General features: G+C 45.7%; 1 protein-coding gene across 6 annotated transcripts in view; it reads left to right on the top strand.

Annotated features, from left to right (window-relative positions):
- Window positions 1–5,609: 5,609 nt before the first annotated feature.
- Window positions 5,610–25,759, top strand: part of Ptpn13 (protein tyrosine phosphatase, non-receptor type 13) — a 174,398-nt gene continuing 154,248 nt past the window's right edge. For 4 of the 6 annotated variants that reach the window (XM_039092276.2, XM_063273454.1, XM_063273453.1 and 1 more), the window contains exon 1: window positions 5,610–5,988. The gene's annotated coding sequence lies outside the window, so the exon portion shown is untranslated. The remainder of the gene's footprint in view (window positions 5,989–25,759) is intronic. The other 2 variants (XM_063273455.1, NM_001100789.1) reach the window with 2 other exon arrangements.

Here is a 25,759-nt window from a genome sequence, read left to right as displayed (position 1 = left end):
CAGACCTGAGTTACTTGGACAGGACACTCTCCAACCTGTTGAACTGCCTGCAGGCTGTGTGCAGTTTGCTCCAGGTTTCCTAACTTTGTGAGCTGTCACCCATGCTGGGTGGCCCTTGGTGATTCAGCTGTACCAAGTCATTTCTGCTAATGTAGGTAACCCCTCACCATATTCCTGTAAGTAATCGGTCCCCTCCCCCACCAAAAGCCCACATAGTTCACCAAGTTGAACGTTGATTGTTAGCAAAGGGTTGGAGGTTGGTCTGTCTTGTTTCCTAGCTGAGTAGATGTGTGTTCCGTCTCCCCAGGAAAAGTTTTGTCACACAACGAACATTAATTTTCTCCACGTATGTGAATATCATAAGCCCAGGTTGGCCCTGAAATGTTAATCAGTCTCTATATGAGACAAGTTTCATTCTGAGTTTTTCACTAGACATTATTTATGGGGGAAATAGAAAAACCAAGACAATCAGCTTCATTTTTTCCCTAAGAAACCGACGCCTTGGTTTATTAAACCCCACCCAGCAAAGCCTTTAATGATCAGCTTTCTGCCGGGCCTTGCTCCCCTCACCATGTCTGTTTTAAAATAGATTGGAAACCAGAGAGCTTCCCTGTGTCTCTGTCTCCACTCGGGAGGACACCTGCATCCGAGATCAGTAGCCACGACCCATAAGGCTTTTCTGTACGGGTCCATGGCGATGACAGAATATTCACATTAGGTGGCTTTGTGTATGGTCTAGCCTTTTGTTTAAAACAAAAGTAGAAGGGCTGTGTTCCCTTGCCAGTGCTTCCTCCAACCAAACTGAAGGCGGTTGCATAACCTGCCAGGACGAGTTGTAGAATGAGTCAGGACGGGACCAACCCCAGGAAAAATTGTGAATCAGGCAGTTTGACTTCAGTGCCCCACCTATAGAACTACACACACCTCCTTGATCCCTTCCCATGGTATCATTAGCCCCCAAGGGCCACCAGCATACCACGGGCCTCTCCCCCAACACACCAAATTCCTGTCTCCCAGCTTCTCATCCCTGAAACCGACTTCCCCACCTGCCTCTGCACTAATTAAAATTTACTGCTCCAGTATCTCTCTCCCTCAGGGTTTAAAGTGACAACGACCTAATCTGATAATGCTATCCACACGAATGTACGGAGAGAAAGCTAGAAGAAGCTAAAGCAAATTTTAACCATGACCTAAAGATAACACCTTTACAGTTGAACTCATTAGCAGCTTGCAGTGAGAATCCCCTCCTCCCAGCCCCCCAAGGAGTGTGGGTGAGGAAAATGTTGGGGAGCAGGTACAGGCCCCAGCACTGGCAGGCCAAGTGGAAACAGAGGGGCCACATTAGCCAAACATATGGCCTGCACTAACCGAAGGTGAGCAATCCTTGATCGAGTGGCAAGTGAGGGACAAGCAGAAGAATTAAGTATCCAGAAGCAGCTTGAGGGTAAAGGGATGGTTGAATTTGAGGTGTGCCACAATTAAATTTTTCTTTCACAGGGCCCATCAGTCCTAGGACCTACTAGGCATTTTCTTCCAACGTTTTTCTTTAGGACCGAAACTTACTTCCAAAAAAGCATCTCCCGTAAAGCATTTATTCCCAAACCTTCTGGCTCCCGCTGTTGTCTGATGGTTTAAACCCCTCCTTACAGTTTACAAACAATTCTCAGACAGAGGAGTGTCTCCATTTGATCCTGTGGTATGTTTCCAATCTCCACGGGTTGATTTATTTCCTTCCCTTTCTAGTAGGAAAAGGAGGGTCCAAGAAGCCAGGTGTCTGGCCAGGATCTGTACAGGTCTTCTCAGTACAGGGCTGTGTTCTTTTCACCTCTGAGCTGACAGGCTGCCTCTCGGCATGTAGATTTATCTGTGCCTTTCTGTCATGTAATTCTTGCATCCTAGGGGGATTCTTGTATTTTAAAGAGAGTTCAGCTACTCCCCAGAAGAAAATAACCTGTGTGTTCAGTGGCCCCGAGGGTACTTGTCGTCCTATCTGATTTCCGTTACCACCCCACCCCCTCAGGTAATTCTTCATTCCCTTGGAAGTGTGAGTACCTGCATTTCACAAAGTCTTTCTTGAGCTCTGGTACTCCAGTTACCCGCTCATGTCTGGGTGGATTGCTTATCTTGCTTCTGCTGCTCACCTGGGCTGGCTTCCCATCACAGTTGTCTGTTTAGCAAGAAGGAACAATATGTTTCTGGGCTGAACAGGGAGAAAAAACACAGCTAGTTGGAGCCAGAATGCGAATGTTTCACACCGAGAAGAGCACAAGAAACCAGCTGGGAAAACAGATGAGTATGAACTCAGAATTCATTTCAGCCTTTAAGGTAAAACAAAAAAAAAGGGGGGGGGGGAGGAGGGCATGTGAAAGTGAAAGTGACTGATAGTTAAATCACTCCATCCTGTACAACAATGTCAAGCAACCAGAGCTTCCAGGGACTAAGCCACTACCTAAAGACTATACATGGACTGACCCTGGACTCTGACCTCATAGGTAGCAATGAATATCCTAGTAAGAGCACCAGTGGAAGGAGAAGCCCTGGGTCCTGCTAAGACTGAACCCCCAGTGAACTAGACTGGTGGGGGGAGGGCGGCAATGGGGGGAGGGTTGGGAGGGGAACACCCATAAGGAAGGGGAGGGGGGAGGGGGATGTTTGCCCGGATACCAGGAAAGGGAATAACACTCGAAATGTATATAAGAAATACTCAAGTTAATAAATAAAAAAAAAAATCACTCCATCCTAACATTTTAGAGAGATGGAGACCGCCTTTGTGGGTTGGTTGGAACGTGGAGATGATTTCCTCGGAAACAAAATTTAATCGGGTGCAAAATGTCATGTGGGCCTTGGGTTGTTTATCCCCCAGAGAACATGTTTGGGACACACCAAGTTCAGAATAGTCCAGGTGGAATGGGAAGACCACCCCTGCAGCAGACCCTCACACTACGTTTTAAGTACGAGTAATGATGGACGCAGAGAACTACTCCCACAGAGCTTTCCTTTGACTTCCACATGTATGTGCACACATGCACAATGTTGGGATGGAAATCTCGACTCGGGTCCAGACAAACCACACCAGTTCCTGATACCAACAAACAATAATAAATAAAAAGTTTTGAATGAAAAAGAATAAAGTCTGATTTAAAAAAAAAAGTCCACAGAAATTTTAGAAGAAAACATGAGAGACATTTTTTTTTTTTTTTTTTTTTTTTTTGGTAACAGGAGGTGAAGTAGCACTTGTAAGCACTTAGCCTGAAACCACATAAGAGAAATTCTGACTAACTTGCACTAGTCTATTCAATTTCTCAGTCACGTTTCCTATCTAAGGGCACTGGCTATCAGTCTCACTGTTGCTTGTCAGATGGGAGCGTTCTTGCCTTGTTCCTGTCTGTGGTGGGAATAAATACAGTGTTTCATTACAATGCACATTGCTGGCTTTGTGGTTGAACAGCCATTTCAAAATTATCTTTTCCAAAGTAAAACTTTTATTAAGAGTGATGCTGGATATTACAAAAATTATCAGCCTCACCTGAAGTATATTATTTATTTTCCTTTGACCTAAGCACATAGTCAACCATATAATTTTTTTTCTATTACTGGACTCTTTCTATATACCTGAAATAATTCCTCTTAAATTTGTTATGTCACTTGTAAGATGGTTCTAGGTCCCATTTGTTAATATTTCATTTCTTTGTTTAAAAAATACAAAGTACAATATGTTCAAACAGAGATTAGGTTGTAGGTTTCTCTTTTGTGTTTCTGGTTTTATTTTTAAGCAAGCTTTTCGGCTTCTCCCAAACAGGGGATTACTGTAGAAAGAAGCCTGAGGGCAGCCACCTGAAGTGGCTTCGTGCAAAAGGAAAAAGAAGCTCCCAACAGTAGAGCTTGTCTTTTTTTTTTTTTTTTTTTAGGAATTTTGCAGCCACTGTTCTCCCTGTACCGTTCTACCTTCTTTCTGACAGATCGCAAACCGGTCTCAAGCTTTACAGATGGTTCCTTTTTTTCCAATAAATGTATCAATTTTCTTTCAGTGGCAAGCAGGCAAATGTTCTCTGTTTTTGTTCTTCCAAACAGGCCTCTCCCTATCTTACCTCCCTGATAAATGAACCGGAACATTCAAAACTGGGGGAAGGGCTCCAAGTATTCGCTGTCTCCACTCCCACAGGCTGGCCCTGCTAACTGCTGTTTTCTGACCCGCTCCATTCCTCCTGCTGCTCTCTGGTTTTATGAGGTGGTTCCCCTCAGCTGCTTTCCCTCAACTTTGCTCCATTCATCCAGGTACTTAGCCTTTCAAGTCCAGATTAAGTTCCCTTCCTCCATTAGTATTCCTTTGCTGTTGTATGAAAACTGGCTAAGCCTTTTGGACCTAGTTTTCAGAATCTTCCTAGAATGCTAGCTTTCTCTCTCGGGTTCCATGTTCGACTCCTTGAGGACAGGGACTTGGATGTCTGCTGTCGTCTTCCAGGAAACTAGAGGGATGCCATTCAGTGCATACTTGCAAGGCATAGTTGAAGACATCCATCACAGCTATTCATTTAGTAAATGAGATAATGAAAACTCAAATAGTAGCCAAAGGTAAATCGTTAATTAATTCCCTCATTCATCACACCTGTACCAAAGCCTCAGGGGCTGGGGAACCTGGGATTGCAGCTGGCCTGGAGAAGCCAGATGAGCCTCCTCTCCATTCTGAGGAGATCCTTAAAGTAAATAAAGACCCATTTAGGATCTCAGACAAATTTAACCCTGTGTGCGTTACTGAGTGTATAGTGCCTAAGAGAACAACAACAAAAAACTCTTTAAAACTCAGATCACAAAATGCTATTCTGCTTTGAATTCTGCAAAGGCTTCCTTGCAGATAATTGGAGTTAAGATGTTTTAGCTTGCAGGAAAGAAATCGCTATGAGGATACACCTTCGCCCACCCGTGGTGTGTCCAGAAAAGTGGTTTATTAATTATGTGCTTTTACCGTAAAAATTTAAACGCTGGGGTTGCCAATTTCACGAAATTAACAGGACAAAAATCTTGTTTTCCACGAAAACACGAGTATTAGAGGTTTCCAGGGGACCTTTGAGGCTGTGCTGTCGCAGCACACCTTTGAAAGTCTCTTCGCAGCTGTGGGAACCTCGCGGGGCCGTTCCCCTGCCCACACCATTTCTCGGTTGCTCTGTAGCTGGGGTAGCTGGCAGGGCGACGCTCCCTGTCTCCACCTTCTTTCAAAGCCCGGGTCGCCGGGAGAGAATCTGGAAGCCAGGCTGCGAGGAGGGGGAGGGGCCTGCAGACTCTCGTCTGTCACTCTCCCGGCGCGCCTCGGAAAGTTCTGGGTCTGAAGTTGGGGGAGCCCTGGAGGCTTTATCTTCAAGCCGGTGCAGTGGAGAGTGCACACAGCAGAACCCTGCCCAGGCGCCAAGGACCCGAGCGCGGTGCTAAGCCAAAGAGTGAGGAGCCCGGGCCCAAGGCACCGGTTGTCAAGGCAACTAGGGCGCAGGTCTCCCCAGAGACTCCGTCCCCAGGGAGGGGGCGGGGCGGGGCTCCAGGCGGACCAATGGGGAGTGCAGAAGAACAGGGTCCGGGACCCGCGGTCCTGTCGGCGCGCGGGCGGGGTTGAGTGACAGGGCAGGAGGCGGGGTCGGCGCGTCTGTCCGAGGAGGAGCTGCGCGCCGCGAGGAGCTCGGCCGGGCGCGTCGCGGCGAGGGTGACACACCATGGTCACAGTTCTCGGAGGTCTCCGCGCCGCTGCCGAGCAGCGCTCCCCGGCTCTCCCGTCCGCCTCAGCCGCCTGGACAGCACCGCGCACCGGCGGCCGTCGTTGAGACGCTGCGGAGTCGCGGCGGGCCGGCGGGAGCTCGGCGGGGGTCGCCGCCCGGCGATGCTACTTCTGTCGCTGCCGACCCTCTCCGCGCACGCCCGAAGCAGCTCGGGGAAGAAGAAGCGGCGGCTCTCGGCGCCCGCGCGCTGCGCTCCGGTCGCCGTACCGGGACTCCCCACGAGCCGGTAAGAAGCACGCGTGGCCGGGCCTGGGTGGTGGGATGTGCCGGCCTCCCGGACGTCTCCTCGGCTCCCCTCGCTTTGGGTCGTGGAGTCTCTGGTGCGCCGAGGGTGGGGAGCACGAGCTGCACGCAGTCTCACCCTGGCTGAGACCCCCGACTGGGAGCGACGGGGTGTGGGTCACAGCGAGTGACACTGCCGGGTGGAGCTGGTGCGGACAACCCTACGCGGAGCGCGCGGTGGGAAGGGCTCCCGGAGTCTGTTTCTAATTTCTGTAAATGATTGTGGACATGGTGTGGTTTGAAGCCGCCCAGAAGAATGTGTCTGTGTAAGGGCTCGGAGAAGGGGGTAGGGACGGGGACAGGCCTTTTTTTTTTTTTTTTTTTTTTTTTTTTTACTAGTTTGCTTCTCTTTGCTGCCGGCCAGGCTTCCTTTCTCCACTCTGCTCGATAACGTGAGCGCGGAGAGCTGCAAAGTTAAAAGTTAAGCCGAAGTCAAGGAACTTTGGAAATTTAATTTCCTTCTGTTTGTGTGTTGGAGAAGCGAGGATGGGGACACAGGAGCGAGTTACAGCAGTGCAGGTCTCTTTGGCCTTACCTGTGTGTAAGATCGACACCTCCCCATACTTGCGACCTAATCTTTTCGACAACCTTCTGTCATTTTCGCTTAATTGCATCTTTGAAATAACAAACGCGGTGACTTCATAGGTAGCTGCCTGGAGCTGAGTTTACCTCTCCGAAAATGGGGCAATCGGGTTTGTTTTCAAGGCGAGACCTACACAGAATGTGGGACACCTGATCTGTGGGTTGAAGGACGCAGCCTAACTAATTAGGAAGATTTAAAAAGGTCTATCTAGAGACCTGTATTAAAGTATGGAAGGGGAAAAAAAAGTACCTGTATTATGAACCAGGCGTTGGTATTTTCCTAAATTCTTGAACCGGGTTGGCAGGGTCGGAGTGAAAACCTGCTTCATTCTCATTGGCTGCATGTAGTGGTGACGAGGTACAAATTATTTTTTCACTTGCATTTTTTTTAAAACTAAGTTCATAAAGATAGTGACTCAATAAATCCATAAACTGTCAGATAAGTATCATATCATCCAGTCCCACGTGTTTTTGGAACATCATGTTCTAAATTTGTTGTTCTCCAGGTTTTCTGGGAGTAACCCATGGGGAGAAGGGAGATGCCTATTAGGATTTAAAGGTAGAAGCCATTAAGTCTTCATTAAGAAGGGTACATTTTATGGTGTGTTTCACTTTCAACATTAGAGAACTGTGGCCCCTTTTTACCATTACATAAATTTATCTTTGAATTTACCTCATCCCAACATTTTCCTTGTAGTATCCAAGCCCTCCTCTGCTACCTTTTGAAGATGATTATCAACATCCAAAAATAAACAGTTGCTTATAAACACACACACTCCACACATACACCCCATACTACACATATACACACATACCCCCCACACCACATACACACACATACCCTCCACACCTACACCCCCCAGACACGCACCACACATACCTCACACCACACATACACACAGCACACACACATACACCACCACACACACCACACACACCCCACACCACATATACACACACTTACCTCCCCCACACCACACACACCCACCCCACACCACACATACACACACACACACCCCCACACCACACACACACCCCAGATACACACACCCCACACATACACACACATACCCCCCACACCACACACACACTATACACACACCCCACACACACCCCACACATACCCCACACACCACACATACACACCACACAGACACACACCACACAGACACACATCACACAGACACACACACACACAAATACACACCACACACACCCCAGATACACACACACCCCACACACATACACACACCCCACACATACACACACATACCCCCCACACCACACACACACACCCCACACACCCCCACAAACCCTCCACACACACACACACACACACACACACACACACACCACACACACCACACACACCACACCGCACACACACCAGGGTCAGTATGAAGAGCAGATTTGAATAACACAACAGGGTGTCCAAAGTTGTAAAACTCATTTTATCTTCTTTTTGTTTGTTTTTAGAGATGCCTCTTAAATGCAGGATTTCACCAGGAGAATTGGCCAGCCGATTGTTTGGGGGTATTTAATAGGTGTTCACATGGGGGAGGGAAAGGACTGGGGGTTGCTCAGGCTAGGTGGGTGCTCCACACAGCTGCATACCTGCCCCTAGGCCTTTGTCTTCCTTATCTTTTATTTAAGAGAAATGAGCGCAGCCACAGCTCACCTCCAACAGATTAAGAGCTGGGCGGGCGAGCACTGTTCGAGACTTCAATGGCTGGCTGCTTTTATATCTTATCTTCTTGCCTAGTCCCAGATCTACTGTAGAAAGGGAGTATCTGAGGAAACTTGTTCTTTTTCCTCTTTTTTCTTCCCCCTTTCTTTCTGCCGCTTAAAAGAAATAAGATGCAAATCGCTTTTATAGCGTAATCAAACGATAATCATATTTAAAATGGAAATGAGACACTAGCGTGGGCTAGTCAGAATTTCAGCTCTTTGGAGTGCGTCTTGGGAAGTCCTGCCTCTTTAGAATAGTATTGTTATGAGGCTTCGGATGGGACCGGATGACTCCTTTGGGTTCCTGTCACTTTAAAAGGCAGGAGCCTGGGAAAGGAGGAAAAAAATGCTGCAGCCTAGGGTAGAAAGCTCCTCTGTGGGGGGGGGGGGGGGTGTGTGGAGGTGGAATATTTGCAACTCAGCTCTCGGTTCTCCCCACCCAGCCCTCTTCCTTTCCTGAAAGTTTTTCTCCATTTAAAACTTTAAGTGGGTCTTGCACATGGGAGCTATATTTTTAAAAGATAGCTTTTCATCAGTAGGTGGCTGTCTGATTTTTAATGACCTAAATTAAAGTTACAAAGTTTTGTGTGCCGTAACAGAACTGTGTGCATCCTGCATCGGGAGAGGAGGCCTTAAAATAATTATTGACTCTGGGGGAGAGCGAGTGCTTTCTTAAAGATCCTCTGCCTGTTTTGCTTTGTTTGAGACAGGTTCTCTGCAGAGCCCCTGCTCTGAGACTCGATTTGTAGATCAGGCCAGCCTAGAATTGACAGCTTTAGGCAGCCTCTGTCTCCTGAGTGCTGGGACTAAAGGTGTGTGTCACCACGCCCAGCTCCAGATCTTTATTCCGGAGTCATGAGCAACTTCTCTCTTCTCCCTACCTACCCTCATTCCTGAATGCTTGGCCATCATTGATAGCTTGTGAAGCAGTAGGAAACTAATTGTTAAGTTATTTACAAGTTCCAACAAAACAAAATAGAAACTCAGAAACTCCTCAGCCAGATTGTATGAGCCACATCTTGTCGATGTGGCCCTTAGACTTAATGTATTTCCCTCTAGGTTTGATGTCTGACAAACAGGAGCTGGTCAGTTACTTGTTTAAATGCTCAGCCAAAGAAACGGGCCTTTCTATTGTTTTGTTTGCACAATGGAAATGTGTGAAATGCTTCCAGTCAGCTGGAGCAGAGTCCGTAGCCTGACTGACTGGCAGAGGTACCCAAATGCCAGAGACCTCCTGAGGTTTTTCATCTGTCAGATGTCAATAACCCGTGTCCACCATCAGCTTAGTCTGAAGGTGAGATGAAGATGTGCAGATGTGGGGAAGTGCAAGTCGTCGTAGTCTTGTTTAGCCTCTTTGCCTCCTTGTTAACCTTTTCAGAATGAAATAGCCTTCTTAACTTGAGAAGCTTGTGACCGTCATCTCAGGTCATCTCTGAATGTCTAGAGCGGTGGTTCTCAACCTTCCTAATGCCGTGACCCTTTACGGCAGATGTGGTGACTCCAGACCGTGAAATTGTTTCATTGTTACTGTATAAGTAATTTTGCTACTGTTCTGAATTGTAATGTAAATACCTGATAGGTAGGATATCATATATATGAACCCCCAGACCCACAGGTTGAGAACTGCTGTTCTAGACTCTTAAGTCATTGAGTTTAGCACCAGAGGTTTTTTTTTGTTTGTTTGTTTTTACTTGAATCTGAGTTGTGAAAAGGCCAGCAGTGTCTACCTCACGAGCACCCATGTTTCCCTTCTGATGTTCTTTCTAGCTTAGTGGCACCCAGCTGTGCTGTACCTTAGAGTCACTTAGATTTAAATACTTTGTATTCTCAGACATTGCCCATATTAAATAAAACAGTCCTTGGGGTAAAGTTCAGGCACCCGATTACACCTTACCAATACCTTGGGAACCAGTGCTCTGGCCTGGTTTCTATACCCAGTATAGAAAATCTGATTCTCGTAAAGGCAGTGGGATTTCAGTTCCATAGTCTTCTCTGTGTGTACGTGTGTCTGTTCATGAGAGCACCTGCGTGCACATGTACCCACTGGGAGTCATTCTTCCTCAGATCTATCATTTCAGCTGTGCAGTTGCTGTCTTCTCCATTGCTGGGGGTTACCCCGGGGGCTTGTTCATGCTAGGGAGCATGCTGCTACTGACTTCACCCTGGCCTTCAAGTGTTGTATTTTAACCTTAATTTTATTTGTGTGTGAGTGTTTTGCCCACATGTATGTATGTGTGCCATGTTGATGTCAGGTCCGTGGAGTCCACATGCAGACCCTGGATGCCATGAAACTGGGATCCCAGACACTTGTGAGCTTCTACATTAGTGCTTAGAACTGAACCTGGCCCTATGCCAGAGCAAGAAGTGCTGTAACCACCGAGCCACCTCCCTAGCCCTCCAGGATTGTTCCTTTTTTAGGGGGGTCAGGAATTGTCACTTTATGAGTACATCCTGTTCTCCGTTGATTCCGCTCGCTGTCTATAATGCGTTCCAGTTACGATTCCCTCCCACACCTGCCAACCTCTTCTTCCTTACCAACCTCTTTCCCGTATTTGTGACTTTTTGTTTTATATCTCTCAGAGTTTAAGCAGGGCGGTCCATGTGACCACGGGTTTTTATCTATCCACTGGAGCCCGGTGTGCCACCACTGTGCCTTCCCGGCTCCCCACAGGTTTTAACTTGACTACCTCTGGAGCTAACTAAGACCCAAATGAGGTGGGCACACCTTTAAGGGATGGTTTTTTTCCCCCTTGGTTAAATCATTTTAAGTGGGAAGACCCTATTCTAATCCAGATCTTTGAGGCGAGGAGATCCACCTTTCATCCTGGTCACATGTTCTGATGATAGTCTATATCAAGGATGTGGGGGGAGGGGTTTGCTCTCTTTGCTTGCTGTCAAGTCCCTTCCTTTACTAGCATTAGAACCTACTTCGTTAGACTGTTGTGTACTGAAGACCAGCTGAGACATTCAACCTAATAGACTGAGGAACTTCTGGATTCTTAGACCATTTGTTGGTAGATGCCAGTGTTGGATTAGCTGGACCACAGCCTGTAAGACGTTCTAATAAATCCTTCACATGTGTGTGTGTGGTGTGTATGTATATGTAGGTATATGTATATGTGTAATTTCTCATCTTTATGTTCTGTTACTCTAGAGAACCATGTTGCAGTAAAAAAAGAAAAAAACAATGGATTGGCGGCTACCGGTACCCTTGGGTTCCTACTCTGCATGGATCTCTGCCAGCCACATTCTTACACGGTCCCTTTGTCGGGCTGTTTCCATGCCTGAAACACACATCGTGTTCGGCAGCCATTCAAGCTTGGCACCACCACACCACGCTAGCCCCAAGCCTTGTATAGCTGCTCTCTCCAGGCTGTCTCTGTGCCTGCCAGGAACTTAGCTCACATCCCCGGTAGCCCAGTAAAGTCAAAGTTCTAGAAACTTGTAATTTATCAGTCAGATTTACATATTAAGTTCTTTTTTTTTTTCTTTTCTTTTTTTTTTTTTTTTTTGGAGCTGGGGACCGAACTCAGGGCCTTGCACTTGCTAGGCAAGCGCTCTACCACTGAGCTAAATCCCCAACCCACATATTAAGTTCTTTTTTTTTTTTTTTTAAAATATTTATTTATTATATTTACATGAGCACACTGTTGCTGTCTTCAGACACACCAGAAGAGGGCATCAGACCTCATTACAGATGGTTGTGAGCCACCATGTGGTTGCTGGGAATTGAACTCAGGACCTCTAGAAGAGCAGTCGGTGCTCTTAACCGCTGAGCCATCTCTCCAGCCCACATATTAAGTTCTTAACCCACAATACATCCACACAATAAATTCACTGCCAGTTAATAAAGATATAAACTGCCCTCCTAGACAAGGTAAAACTGACCTAGTCCACCTGGATCTGGATCCTCTCTGTCATCTCCATCTTGATTTTCTCCCTTCCCTCCTCTTCTCTCCTTTCTTGACTTTTTCTCCGCCAACCCTTCCTTCTCATCCAGTGATAGGCTCATCCTGGACCCGCCTTGCTGCCTGATGACATCATCCTCCAGAGCCATGCCTAATAGGTTCACAGTTAGCTTTAGGGCTGCGTTACTCTGTCCTCACCCACCGCTGACTGTCGGTGGCTGCACTTTGCGTGGGCCCAGTGTCAGTAGGTGCAGCTGCCATGCCATGGTTGCCTCGTGTGGAACTTCTCCTTATCTTCAGGATTCCCCATGCTTTGTCCCCTGTTATGCAATGTTCACTGGGCCTTGGATGGGTGGTGTAACTGTTTAAGCTGAGTCCTCAAGTGACCCTTATTATCAGCGTCCTGTGCAGCCATAGTTTTCTGCATTTCTCTCTTTTCATTGCAAGAAGAAATGACATCTGAACGAGACTGTCCTTGTATGCTCAGGTGTTTGGATATGTGCTTTCTGTTTGGTGCCGTTTGGGTCGGTATAGGAGGTGTGATTTTATTTGATGCTGTTTGTTTTGGGTAGCTATAGGAAGTATGACCTTGCAGGAGGAAGCATTCCCTGGGGAGCAGCCTCTGAGGTTTCAAAGTCATGCGCCATTTCCAGTGCTTTCTCTCTGCTTCCTGTTTAAGATTCAAGATGTGAACCCTCCTCAGCTTACTGCTCCAGCACCAAGCCTCCCTTTGGCATGCCATGATGGACTCCCTCCCTTTCTGCAATTGTAAGCCAAAGCAGACTCTTTCTTTTTTTTTTTTTTTTTTTTTTTTTGGTTCTTTTTTTTCGGAGCTGGGGACCGAACCCAGGGCCTTGCGCTTCCTAGGCAAGAAAGCAGACTCTTTCTTAAGCTGCTGTGGCCTCCACAGTGTTTTGTCACAGCGATAGAAGAGTCACTAATACAGGACGTGTCTCTGATTAAGGCTGAATAGCCTTTGTAGGTATAAGCATTAATGTTTTGAATGTGATTTGAAGGTATTAAATTCAACTGATCAGCAATACTGGTTTCCCACCCAGGGCTTAAGGCCTCCATCATCATTGCTTTTGGACTGGGTGTATAATACTAGGGCATGGACTCCCTCTCGTGGAACAGGCCTCGGGTACGCTCATTAAACTGTGGACTACCCTGTAACAGCTGTACCACTATTGTATCCACGGGTACCCCTTGCCTGGTACCTCCCAGGCCGGTTTTGTACTGCCTAAGGTTCCTATCGGATACCACCACTGTAGCCTGTACAGTACAGCATCGTGCTGCTCTATGAAAACTAGCTGTAGGGAGAGAGTTTCTAGCTCAGTTCCAGCCTGACATCTCTGTACCTTACATCCAGGGTGTGCGCTCATCTCAACCACCCACAGGTTCGCACGAACCAGTTCTGGTGAGTAGCTTTCCTAGTGAGCTCTTTCCTGCTGTGGTGTAACAACACACTGACCAAAAATCCCACGTTGGAGGAAAGGGGTCATGTGACTTAGACCTTCCCAGTTCATCACTGAGGGAAGTCGAGGTAGGACTGAAGCAGAGGCCACAAAGGCATGCTGCTTAATTGCTTGTTCAGCAGGTTTCTCATACAACTCAAGGCCACTTGCTCAGGAGTGTACCACCCCCAGCACGCCCTCCTACAGAATTATTAACAAAAAAATGCCCCAAGACATGCCCACAGGTCAGATCCTTGATAGAGATACACTCTTCCCAGGTGACTCCAACTTGGGTTAAGTTGACAAAAATGAACCAGCGCAGTAACCAAGAGGAAAGGCGAGACTCTGTACTGCTTTCGGGAGTCTTTGGGACCCACTGGGGTATCCTGCATTCGGCACTGGGTATATTAGTGACTCATTACCTAGAACTAGCATTGCCTCCTCTTCCTTCTCCTGCCTTCAAACTGCCTGTGTTTTTTAAATTGGGTTTCCAGCCTGCAGGTTACTGAATGGTTTTTCATGCCCCTTCGTTTTGGTTAACCCTCCCAATCCTTTAGTTTCTCTACTTGACTCTTCCCCCAGCATTTTCTCTCTCCCCTCGTCTTACCTACTACTGCTGTGACTCTCCCTGGAGGCAACTCCCTACAACACGCATGTTGGACACCAGCATTTCCGCTGTATCTAGCTCTAATGATGGTTTTCTGAGTGCTCTAAATCAAACTGAATAGCTTAATTCCTCTCAGATGCTAAGCTTCACATGTGGAAATGCAGTGTCCCAAGCACCAAAAATAGAAACTGTCGTCATTCTGCTCCAGAACTGGGAACAGGGAACATTTAGAGATTTTCCTCTCTGTCTCTCTCTCTTTTTTCTAATCATGCCCAGGAAGACTCTTAGTTACCAAATGACATGATCAGATTTTCAAAAGGAGTCTCTCATTTGGTGTTAACATGAGCACACAGATTCACAGATTTAAGAGTGATTTTGTGCCCTACTCCAAGAGCCTTCCCTTTAGAGAAAAAAGATTCCCAAAGGACTTTAGGAAGTTGGAAGCAGACACCAAACCTTCGAATGTAATGGTGACTGCCACGTGTCCCCTGCTGATGCCCAGCTTGAAAGAAGCGGTTTCATTCAACCTCCTGCACATATACTTGGAACACCTAGAAGGATGTCCTTTTGTCAATGTTTCATTGTTTTAATGTGATCTCAGTGTAAGTGAAAATAAACTGAAACTCTGCTTTCTTGGTAGGCCATTCTTTTTTTCATATACTGGTAACTGCCACCCAGGTGATACAGTGTTGCACACAGAATATTGGGTCCCAGAGATAACTGTTTACAGTCTAGCCCACAGTGGCTACAAATTCAGTCTGTGTCCTCCACTGACCTTCACCTGGTGATTCACCTGCCTCAGTGATGGTGCTACAGTGTACATACACTGTACCCTAGTCATTGAATGAGAAAGACTCATTCTTTTTTTTTTTTTTTTTTTTATCCTTTTTCTTTTTTTCGGAGCTGGGGACCGAACCCAGGGCCTTGCGCTTCCTAGGCAAGCGCTCTACCACTGAGCTAAATCCCCAACCCCCGAGAAAGACTCATTCTTAATGAACTGGGCTAGAACAGTTATGCACGTGACATTAGAGCACTTGAAGTTGCATTTTGCTTTGTGTTTTGTTGAAAAAAATGATACGGGGATCATTTAAAATAAGAACTTTTTAAAAGAAGCATAGTTCCCCATTTACTGTGTTGTTCCCCTTCTACAGAAGTGTAACTTGGAGATCCTTCAGCTGTCCACGGAAGTGAATAGTTTAAAACATTTACCTGAAAGTCCAATGCCATCGAGCTTTTAAAGGAAGCGGATAATTAGTAACCTGCAAGAAGCATTTCAGCTTGGGTAACCCATGATCCTCTCTGCATCTTTCACATTCCTGACCTGTGAGCTGATTGTAATCACAGACTCATTTGAACACAGTATTGATTAAAGTCAGTTCTCACACAGGCTGCTTTATTTTTACGCTGCTTTTTATGTCTAGCTCAAGAAATGGGTTTACGGCAAGGATTCGTGAATAATATAGTCTGTTTTCTCAGACTATAAAAACGTATCAAAACTTTAAAAATCCCCCTTTTTCTGTAATTCATCTAATAGGTTGGAAAAAAAATTAACGTAACAAGTCAGGAAGCCTTAGTTCAGGGGGACCCAGATCTCAATGGAACAAACCACACTGTGACTTGAAGTGTTTAGCCGGGCTAAGTGGGTGTCCTATGTAAAAGTGAGTGACCGGTGTTACCACACAGTTCCCAGTTATGCTGGTTATAACTCAAGGCTGGTGTATTCTCCCATGTTTACAGCACAGAATTCCTAGAGTCACGGTGAACAAACGTCCACCCAGGGATTCTGAATAGACCCTCAATATTAAGGTACAAGTGGGAATTTACTTGAACTTTTTTCTTGAGACTGTCTCTGAGGCATGGTTGTCCTGGAACAAAAATATGTAAAAGACCAAGTTGGTCTTGAACTCACTGAGATCATCCTACCTCTGCCTCCAGAGTGCTTAAATTAAAGGCATGTGGGCTACCCAGGCCTAGCTACTTAAACTCTTAAGCCAAGTCTTTTAATGTTGTTACATAATACCCCAGTATACACTCTGTATACAACTAAGAAGCAAATGTAGCAATTTAAAAATAACATTTCCTATAAACCTTCCTTGAGGTTTACTTGAGCACACCAAACCTCCTACTTCAAAGGAATTCTCAGATCCAAGTAAGACACAATTCAGGTGTAATTCGTAAAGATTACATTGGAATAGGGGCATCGTCCTTCTGCCCAACTGGGTTCTAGACAGTGGATGAGTAGTAGCCTTTTAGGGTTCTCTAGAGCAGTCGCTGTGCTGTGCAAGGTGAACCTGGGCTAGCCGTGCAGTGGTCTCACAGTGCCCCACTGTTAAATGTTCCCTTGCGCATGGACCGCTGTTCCTGTTAGGTGCCCTACCAGCCTCTGCTGATAGCCAGGAATGCTCTTACTGCTCTGTACTCCCTGTGCTCACTCTTCTCAAGATCCTTTTCAGTGAACTGCAGTGGGTAGCAAATGCAAGGAGCCTAAAGTAATAATGGGCTAGGGAGGCTGGGCTTTTTTCTTTATTAATCACAGAATCTGGGCATAATCCTTTGGACTGGGTTTGGCAGCTTCTGAATATGTCATCGACTCTTGACATCTGCTTTCCTCTCTGTTTCTGTACTGCATAGCTTTCATCTTCAAAATGGCCTCATGGCTGCAAAATGGCTGCCAGCATGCTACTGGAAATGTTAAATGTTAACCTTGCGGGCAGATGCTGTTCGGATGAAATGGGAAATCTTATGTACTATGCCTTTTCTCATCCAATGACTTCCATTTCATTTGATGACCTCTACCTGTTAGGGAAATGAAAAGTTGTAGTTTTTTTGGTAAAACATTTGGTTGTCCTAAAACAAATGATAGTAGCTATTCTCTCTGACTCAACATCCTGCATGCCTGTGTCTGTTTCGTTTTTGAGAGAGATCGTCTGGTAGCCCAGGCTTGCCTTGAATTCTTTGATCTTTGTGATCTCACCAGAGCTGGGATTACATGTGTGGGACCACACAGGTCTTCCAGGGGAGACCTTGAACCCTGCACCTCTCGGGGGTTTGGCTTGTGGCTGTAAGGCTGTTTGGCAACTTTGTCTCTTGCATTATTTGGCATCTCATTCATTTTTGGAAATGTCTCATTCATGCCTGCAGCTGATCAGTCAGCGCCGGGCCTACACTGCCCCACTGTATGAGTTAGTGCTAACATTTTAAGTCAGTGTCTACTTGTAGCCATCCATAAACGTTTAGTTCTTGTGGAGATGGAGGCTGGAGTGTAGCTGGGAGCTGTTTCTGAGTTTCTTTTGTAATGTGGAAAACATAGTATCTACTTTGGTAAAGTTTTGTAAGCTTTATTTTTGAATGACAAATCTAGAAATGGTTGGCCAAGCCCACCAGTCGGGCTTGTAAGACTGTACATTTCATTCTTCTGTATGCCTGAGGAAATGGAAGCCTAAGGGACCAGGCCACAGGGCTGAGCCCGAGCCTGGTTATCTCTGTCGCTCAGGGTTTAGATCTGGTTTACCTTGTTCTGAGCAGGCGTGCGTGTGCTTTTTCTATCAGATTGTTGGTCTCCCCCCCCCCCCCCCCCCCCGTCCCCTGTGTTTTTTTTTTTTTTTTTTTTAAATTTTTTTCTTTTTTTTTTGGAGCTGGGGACCGAACCAAGGGCCTTGCGCTTGCTAGGTAAGCGCTCTACCACTGAGCTAAATCCCCCCGCCCCCTTTTTTTAAATTGCCTTACAGCTGTACCTAAGCAACTTTAGGATTAGAAAGGAAACAAGATGTGCAAACTTTGAAAATGTGACTTAAGGCCTCCGAGACAGGAGAAAATGCTCACAGTGTCGTTTATAGCTAGGACAGCAACAGTTGTAAATGTTTCTGTAAACCATTTTGTTCTTTAGGTAATCAGTTTACAAGACTGAAGACTCTCATTGGCCACTTTGTCTTTAGGATTACTTTATTTTGAGAAATACTGGAGAGAGAGGGGTGGGGAGAGGGAGGGAGGGGAAGGAGAAAAAAAAATGACTTCTATTCCAGGAGTGTAGTTGTTTTTTTTTTTTTTTTTTTTTTTTGCCAAGAAAAGATAGGAAAGGAGAAAGAAAAAAAAATGACTTCTATTCCAGGAGTGTAGTTTTTTTTTTTTTTTTTTTTGCCAAGAAAAGATAGGAAACCATTGTTTATTGTACAATCGTAAGCACAATAAAAGTTCTTCCCAATAAAGCGTGGGCTGATGAGAAGAGAGGACGCACGTGGGAAGTGGAGCTTGGGGAGCTGGTCCTTGAAAACAGCACTAGCCGCCCAGGAATGAGCTTGCTGTGTCCTAGGGCAAAGCAAGAGAATGTGAGAGAAAGGAAGTGTCAAACCGGAAGTGCTGGGGGCGGGGAGCTCTAGAAAGGGAAAGAAAAGGCCAGACCCTCTGGCCAGAGTGCCTGTGCCTTGGGGAGTCGGGTAGGGCAGTGATTCCCCAGCCGGGGCTGCTTGTGAGGTCAGAGAGTGGAGACCAAGGACTGCGGTGGGCCGAGGCTGCCTCGGAAGAGGGAGGAAGCTGGAGGAAGCAGTGAAAGAGTGTGTGCCCCGAGGAGAGTTGAATGATCTGGGAAGTTGCAGTAGATAGGAACAGCCTTATCACAGAAGTGCTAGAAGAACAGATTCTGAGAGATTGCGGGGAGAAAGGCTCCTGTGCAGTCCGCCCCGCCCCGCCCCCAGGCTCTGTCTGGAAGGGAGGGAGATTTAGGTGCAGGATTCCTGTAGTCCGGACATCTTTCCGCTGTGAAGTGAAGGGAAGCCTGCCCGCGTAGGTGTTTTGAGCGAAGTAGAAAGTGCTTTATCCAGCACTTTGTAAATTTGCACAGTAAGCCAGCTATTGACTGAATTAAATTTATTTACCCTGGTCTTCTGTCTGCCAGTTGTCAGAACAGACTGGCAGAGGATCTGCACTCTTGATAAAATGTGTGAGGTATTTTGTTGCGTTGAAAATACTTTGTGATAGATAAATTACCGCTTAATTTACTTACTGTAGGCCCGGAGCTTGTGTTTAAAACGAGCCAGACAAGCTATAAATGCAGAAACAGTTAAAATGAAAACAAATTCCTCTCTGTTGTCCAACACCCTGCTATTGTAGCTGGGTTTAATTTGCCGTTAGGGCAATTGTCCTGTCAGCCTGTCTGCTTATTTATTGATGACGATAATCACTAGGATTCAAATCTTAAAAATGATCGATAATGCTTTCTGGAAATTGTTTTGACTGCAAGAGAATTTTCCTCCCTCTTAGAGATTAACATTGCCCTTGGCGTGAGTCTTCTAAAAGTTTTGAGGTGAATCCTAACTTTCAATCTAAATCCAGCTAAATGTTTTTTTCTGGTACATCATCAAATTTGATTCAATAAACACTTTGTTTGCTTTTAAAAAGCTTTTTAATTTATTGTGAGTGTGTATATATGAGTGTGAGTATGTATGTATGTTTGTGTGTGTGGACACAGCATGTGTGGAAAGTCAGCTTTATTGGAATTGATTCTTTTTTTTTTTTTTTTTTTTTTTTTGGGTTCTTTTTTTCGGAGCTGGGGACCGAACCCAGGGCCTTGCGCTTCCTAGGTAAGCGCTCTACCACTGAGCTAAATCCCCAGCCCCCTTTTTTTTTCTTTTCTTTTCTTTTTTTTTTTCCGGAGCTGGGGACCGAACCCAGGGCCTTGTGCTCTACCACTGAGCTAAATCCCCAACCCCGATTCTTTTTTTTTTTTAAGACTTATTTTATTTATGAGTATACTGTAGCTGTCTTCAGACACACCAGAAGAGGGCATCGGACCCCATTACAGATGGTTTTAAAGCCACCATGTGGTTGCTGGGAATTGAACTCCGGACCTCTAGAAGAGCAGTCAGTGCTCTTAACAGCTGAGCCATCTCTCCAGCCCTGGAATTGCTTCTTTATACATGTTGTCACTCACACTCACACACACACATACACACACTCACACATACACACACTCACACACATTAACACAATCACACTCTTTTTTTTTTTTTTTTTTTTCCGGAGCTGGGGACCGAACCCAGGGCCTTGCGCTCGTTAGGTAAGCGCTCTACCGCTGAGCTAAATCCCCAACCGCAACACAGTCACACTCACACACTCACACATACACACACTCACACATTCACACACTCACACATACACACACTCACACATACACACTCACACACATTAACACAATCACACTCACACTCACACACTCACACACACTCACTCCCATACACTCACACACATCACAAATGGACATCTGTTGACTTTGAAACTACCGCTGTTGAAATGGACACAGCAAAGGTTACAATGAGATTATGGTAAACGATGGGTAGGTACTGTGAGCCAAGCTCATCTGTGAGAACCTGAGCTAAGCATGTAATCTCGTGCTTGGGCAGAGGCAGGGGAATTCCAGCAATTCTGAAGCCATCTCCAACCAGGGTTACATGGGGAGTTTGAGGACAGTTGTGTGTGTTTGTGTGAATGACAGCAGGCTATTTTTGTACCTGTCTTGTGAGGTGGCTGCTTGGCCTGGTTAGAGTCATCTAGGAAGAGGAGCCTCAACTGAGACCGTGTCTTCATCAGGTTGCCTATAAGGAAGTGTGTAGAGCATTTTCTTGATAAATGATTGGTGTGGGAGGGCTCAACTTGTGGGCGGTGCCAACCGTGAGCAGGTGGTCATTGGTTGTATAAGAGCACGCTGAGCAACCAGTGGGGAGAAAGTCAGTAGGCGTAGTCCGCTGTGGTCTCCGTTTCAGTTCCTGCCTCCAGGTTTCTTCCTTGAGTTCCTGACTTGGCTTCTGCCGATGGACTGATCCGTAAGCCACCTCCCCCCCCCCCCCAATCCTCCCCCTCCCAGGTTGCTTTTGCTCATGGCATTTTATCAGAGCAATAGAAACCAAGCTAAGATACTGCCGTTAATCCTATTTCATAGATGAGAACATAGGCTCAGAAGTGCTTAATTAGCCCCCACAGCCCATACTGCTCATTGACAGGGATTTGAACCCAAATCTCTCTGATTCCCCAGCCAAGTGTCTTTACCATAACTTATCTTATAATTAGTGTCTTGAATTGAGCAGTGTGATGGAGTAGGGTCAGAAAGTGATCTCAAAATTTGCAGAGATGGACGGGATCTGGGCGCTCTTAGAACCCACCTTTATGAAACATTTCGCCAGCCTTTCACCAGCTTGTTATCTGAGTCGTGTGTGGTGTGCTTTTCATGGTCTTGACCCACTACCACATCATGTGTGGTTGAATGCCTACACAGCTAGGAAAGCAAAAAAGCTGGTGAAGACGTTGCGAAAACAATAGATATCCAGGCGCTCCTTACAGTGCTTTTCAATAGGGGGTCTAAAATTAGCAACAACATAGTGTGCTTACAGGAAAGGAACCTTGGAAGAGTCTTTAAATTCTTACGTGAATTCTTGTGATCAGCAAGAATTAGTAATAAGGAACTTTGCTTAAATGGAAAGTTTCACGAAAAGGTTAGAGACTGGGGGAGATAATCAAGGTGGTGATTGTGTAAGAGAGTATTAGATTGTGAAGAATCTATTGAACCGAGAAACAGATTATAATATTTGACCCAAAGATTCCTTTTAATTGTGAAGTGGGGTAATTTATTCCTGTGTCTTGTATGATTCAGGCAAAGTATTTTTTTATTTCTTTTTTTTTTAAAGATTTATTCATTTTATTATATATAAGTACACTGTAGCTGTCTTCAGATACACCAGAAGAGGGCATTGGATCTCTTTACAGATGGTTGTGAGCCACCATGTGGTTGCTGGGAATTGAACTCAGGACCTCTGGAAGAGCAGTCGTGTGCTCTTAACCGCTGAGCCATCTCTCCAGCCCCCAAAGTATTTTACCATATAAAACAGGAAGTTATACTTGAGACTGGGCGACTGGGTGTAAGTTTAGACGGTAATATTATCATCGGCTTCTGAAATATACTACTTAACGTAAAACTTTCATCCCTCAAAGCAATGTGTGGCACGTGGTTCTGTCCTCCTTCTTACAGATATGGAAATCGAGATGTCACTATTAATTTATAAAAGCAATACAGAAAATAAGTGGGAAATCTCACACCGCGTGTCTGCGCAGTCTGGTTCCAAGCCTGTGCACATGAATACTGAACACGAAGGATTTCAAGGGAAAATCGTCTCTAACTGGGTCGGGGGCTGGAGATAAGGAACGAATCAAGATAACACCTAACAGCGTTGGCCAGCTCCCCACTGGGCACTTCATGCATCTAAAATGGCCCCTGGTTGGTTTGGCAGCTGTTTGCACTACAAACAAGTTTCCTTTCCTTTTGTGTCAGTTCTTCTGGGAGCTCAGCTTCTTTCTCTGTGCTTCCCTGGATGGAGAGGTGGAGCCTGCGTTGCTCCGAATCTCTCTTAACAGTTCCCTTCAGCCTTTCATTTCTGTTCTGAGGAATCATGTACACAGGCCGCTAGTTCACACGACCGTGCTGTTTCTCTCTCAGAGCAGCCGGCTCCCTTGCCCTCAGGAAGGCAGGAGCCGTGCAGACTTATGAGTGGCAGGCATTCATCCTGCAGCATCCTGACCTGTAGGCATCTCCAGAGTAGATGAGACCTGCGTACCGCACCACCCCTGGTGACAGCAGTGTCATCTTCTTCCTTTACCCTGAGCTCCCTCCCTGAGGTGACTTTCTGCTTCTAGGAGGAATCCTTGCTGCTGGGAAGGATTTCCGCATTGGAAGCCTTACTTCTGTTTTCTTCATGGGATATCATACATTTCTCTTTTCTCCCTGCACATTACATAATTAGTCAATTCCTGACACTTTTGAACTATTAACCACCACCCCCAATCTCAGTATTTAAGTTGGAGAATTCCTTTTACTGGTGTTGCTAAATACTGTTATAAAACTGAAGCTGGATCATTTATCTGAATATCCTTATAGAGAATTAGGGAGCAAAAAAAAAAAAAAAAAACCAGATAATTCTCTCCTATTTATTTATTTATTTATTTATTTATTTATTTCCTTCCTTCCTTCCACCTTACATATGCGTTCTCATTGCATTCTCACCCGGCTGGCCTGGAACTTGCTCTATAGACCGCACCCCAGTTCTCAGAGATTCTGTCTGCCCCTGCTGGTGTGCAGGGATCTAAGGCACACATGCCGCACCCAGGCTTTGTATTTTTGTATTAAAGATTAAAATGATATCACTGTTAGTGTGTGTATGATTCGGATTGTATGTATGTGCCTGTGTGCTTACTTGCCATAGTGTGCATGCTGAAATCAGACGACAGCTTAGGGTACTTGGTTCTCTCCTTCCATAGAGGATTCTGTGGATCAAACTCAGGTCAAAGGGCTTACCCGGTAGCCGCTTTCCACACAGAGCCTTCTCACCAGCCCTGCAATTTCTAACACCATGTTTGTTTTCCTACTTTTGCTGGTTTAAGCCTGAATGCCAGTACTGGAGACCGAGTCTGCACTTACCTTATTGTGTGCCCGATTGAGAAGGATACACCTCACCGTAATTTTCTGATAACATCATTTCAGGTTTTTCTACGTCCTCTCCATCGTGACCCTTCTAAACAGGCCTTATGGTTTCCAATTATAAGCCACATCCAAGTTACCTTTTCTGTTTAAACACTTTAGAATGCTCCCTGGAGTCAGGAAGCAGGTCTGCCATTTAAACCTGTGTTCCAGAGGCGGCTTCTCTAGACTGCCGGTGGTGTGTGGTTCAGTAGGCAGAACCTGCTGGGCATATCTGAGGCCCTGGGTTCCATCCCCAGCTCTGGGTTTAAAAAAAAAAAATCCATTTTAAAACCAAATGTGGCTTCCCTTTTCGTGTAGAAGCGCAGTACACACAGAGCACATCTTTCTAGGGATTGTCTATTTTGCTTATACTTTTGTGTAATTCTCTAAGTTAACAACGTATAGCTTAATGTGTTGGGACATTACCATGCAGTTGTTTTTCTCATAAATGTCATAAAGGCCTGGCACCTGAGTAGGACAATGCTACCAAGAGGTATCAATGACTGTGAACGTGGGCGCCCTGGCCGCAGCTCACCCTGGCCCTGGTTTTTCTTGAGGCTTACCATAACTCTGACTCTTCTCTGGGATGTTTGTATGAAATCTTTCTTAATCTGGGGAATCTTCTATTTATATTATATTAATATAATATATTATAATCTATTAACTTATATTTAAAAATATGAAGCTCTGTTAAATACGCGTGGCCAGTTGCCCTGCATGCGGACCACGGCAAGCCTGAAGGCCAAACCAAGGCTGAGGCTTGGCAGCGTGTGTAATATCATGTGTCCTGACCTCTCTCATGTGATTCACTGTGTATACATTTTTGGCATTTATCGGGGGGGGGGGGATAGTAGTGACAGTAATGATTCCAGATGGCTGATTAATATTTCTCCCTTCCATATCACTGAAGCAAATACCAGTTTTGTGTAGAAAAACCAGGATAGTCCTCAAACAAAAGGAAGCTATCTCAAGTGTACATGTATTAGGGACTTAGATCCCAGGATTTCTCTGTCGTCGGTCTTCCTCAAGGCCAGCCATCCTTCTGCCTGTACATTCTTCTGCCTGTACATATCTCCATGCTGTTTCTATGAATGTTCTTTTCATCGGCAAGAATTGTAAAAAAAAAAAAATGCTTCTTAGAGAAACTGTGAAGAAGGAAAGTCACGTTGTAATTGACTTTAGCTGCACAAACTTCCAGACATTCTTCCTCACAGCATTAAAATTCCTTAGTCTTAATACTCTTCCTTTCAAATGTGCCTTTTAAACAGAAGAATGGCCGGCTTTAAGACCGTTCATGAAAAGACCCACAGACATAATCTAAAGGGCCAGCCCCTGAACCGTGTGAGATCTGACCCCAATCCATCAGGGGAGACTGAACTGAGAATGCCGTTTACCGTTCACCGTGACTTGGTTTAGAGCAATGAATACAATAATCCTGTGAGTTCTGCTTCTACCAAAGATGAAGTAGCAGGAGTGGGCTTTACCCAACTTCCTGCAAAAACTAGAGTCCAGACAAACTCCCGGAAAGAATCTTTCATACAGCGAGCATCAGGTAACACAGGGCGGGCGTCCCCAAGGCGAGGGTACAGCTCGGCCTGCGTGATTCTGCAGCTTACTACCTTGAGCGAGTTTCCAGGATGTGGCAGCAGGGAGGAGAAGCCTGGTACACAGTTGACTGTCTGGGTTCAGCAACCTGAGCATCAAGGCACTGACTCCTGGGGAGCCCCACAGGGGAACCTTTGAGTTTCCAGCTGAGTAACCAGAATCTCGTGTGTGTGAGGAAACTGCCCAAGGTTGAAAAGGGAACCAAATGAAAGAAGTAGAAGAAATAGCATTTGCCTCATATTAGGCCAGTGGTACCCATGTCCACAAGAAGCAACCTGGGAAATCTCAAGGCACACAGGTATGGGGCATGCAAGGGGCAAGTTGCCGGGTAG

Source organism: Rattus norvegicus, chromosome 14, assembly GCF_036323735.1.
Source record: "Rattus norvegicus strain BN/NHsdMcwi chromosome 14, GRCr8, whole genome shotgun sequence".
Classification (NCBI taxonomy): Eukaryota; Metazoa; Chordata; class Mammalia; order Rodentia; family Muridae; genus Rattus; species Rattus norvegicus.
This window is presented reverse-complemented; position numbering and strand designations above follow the sequence as displayed.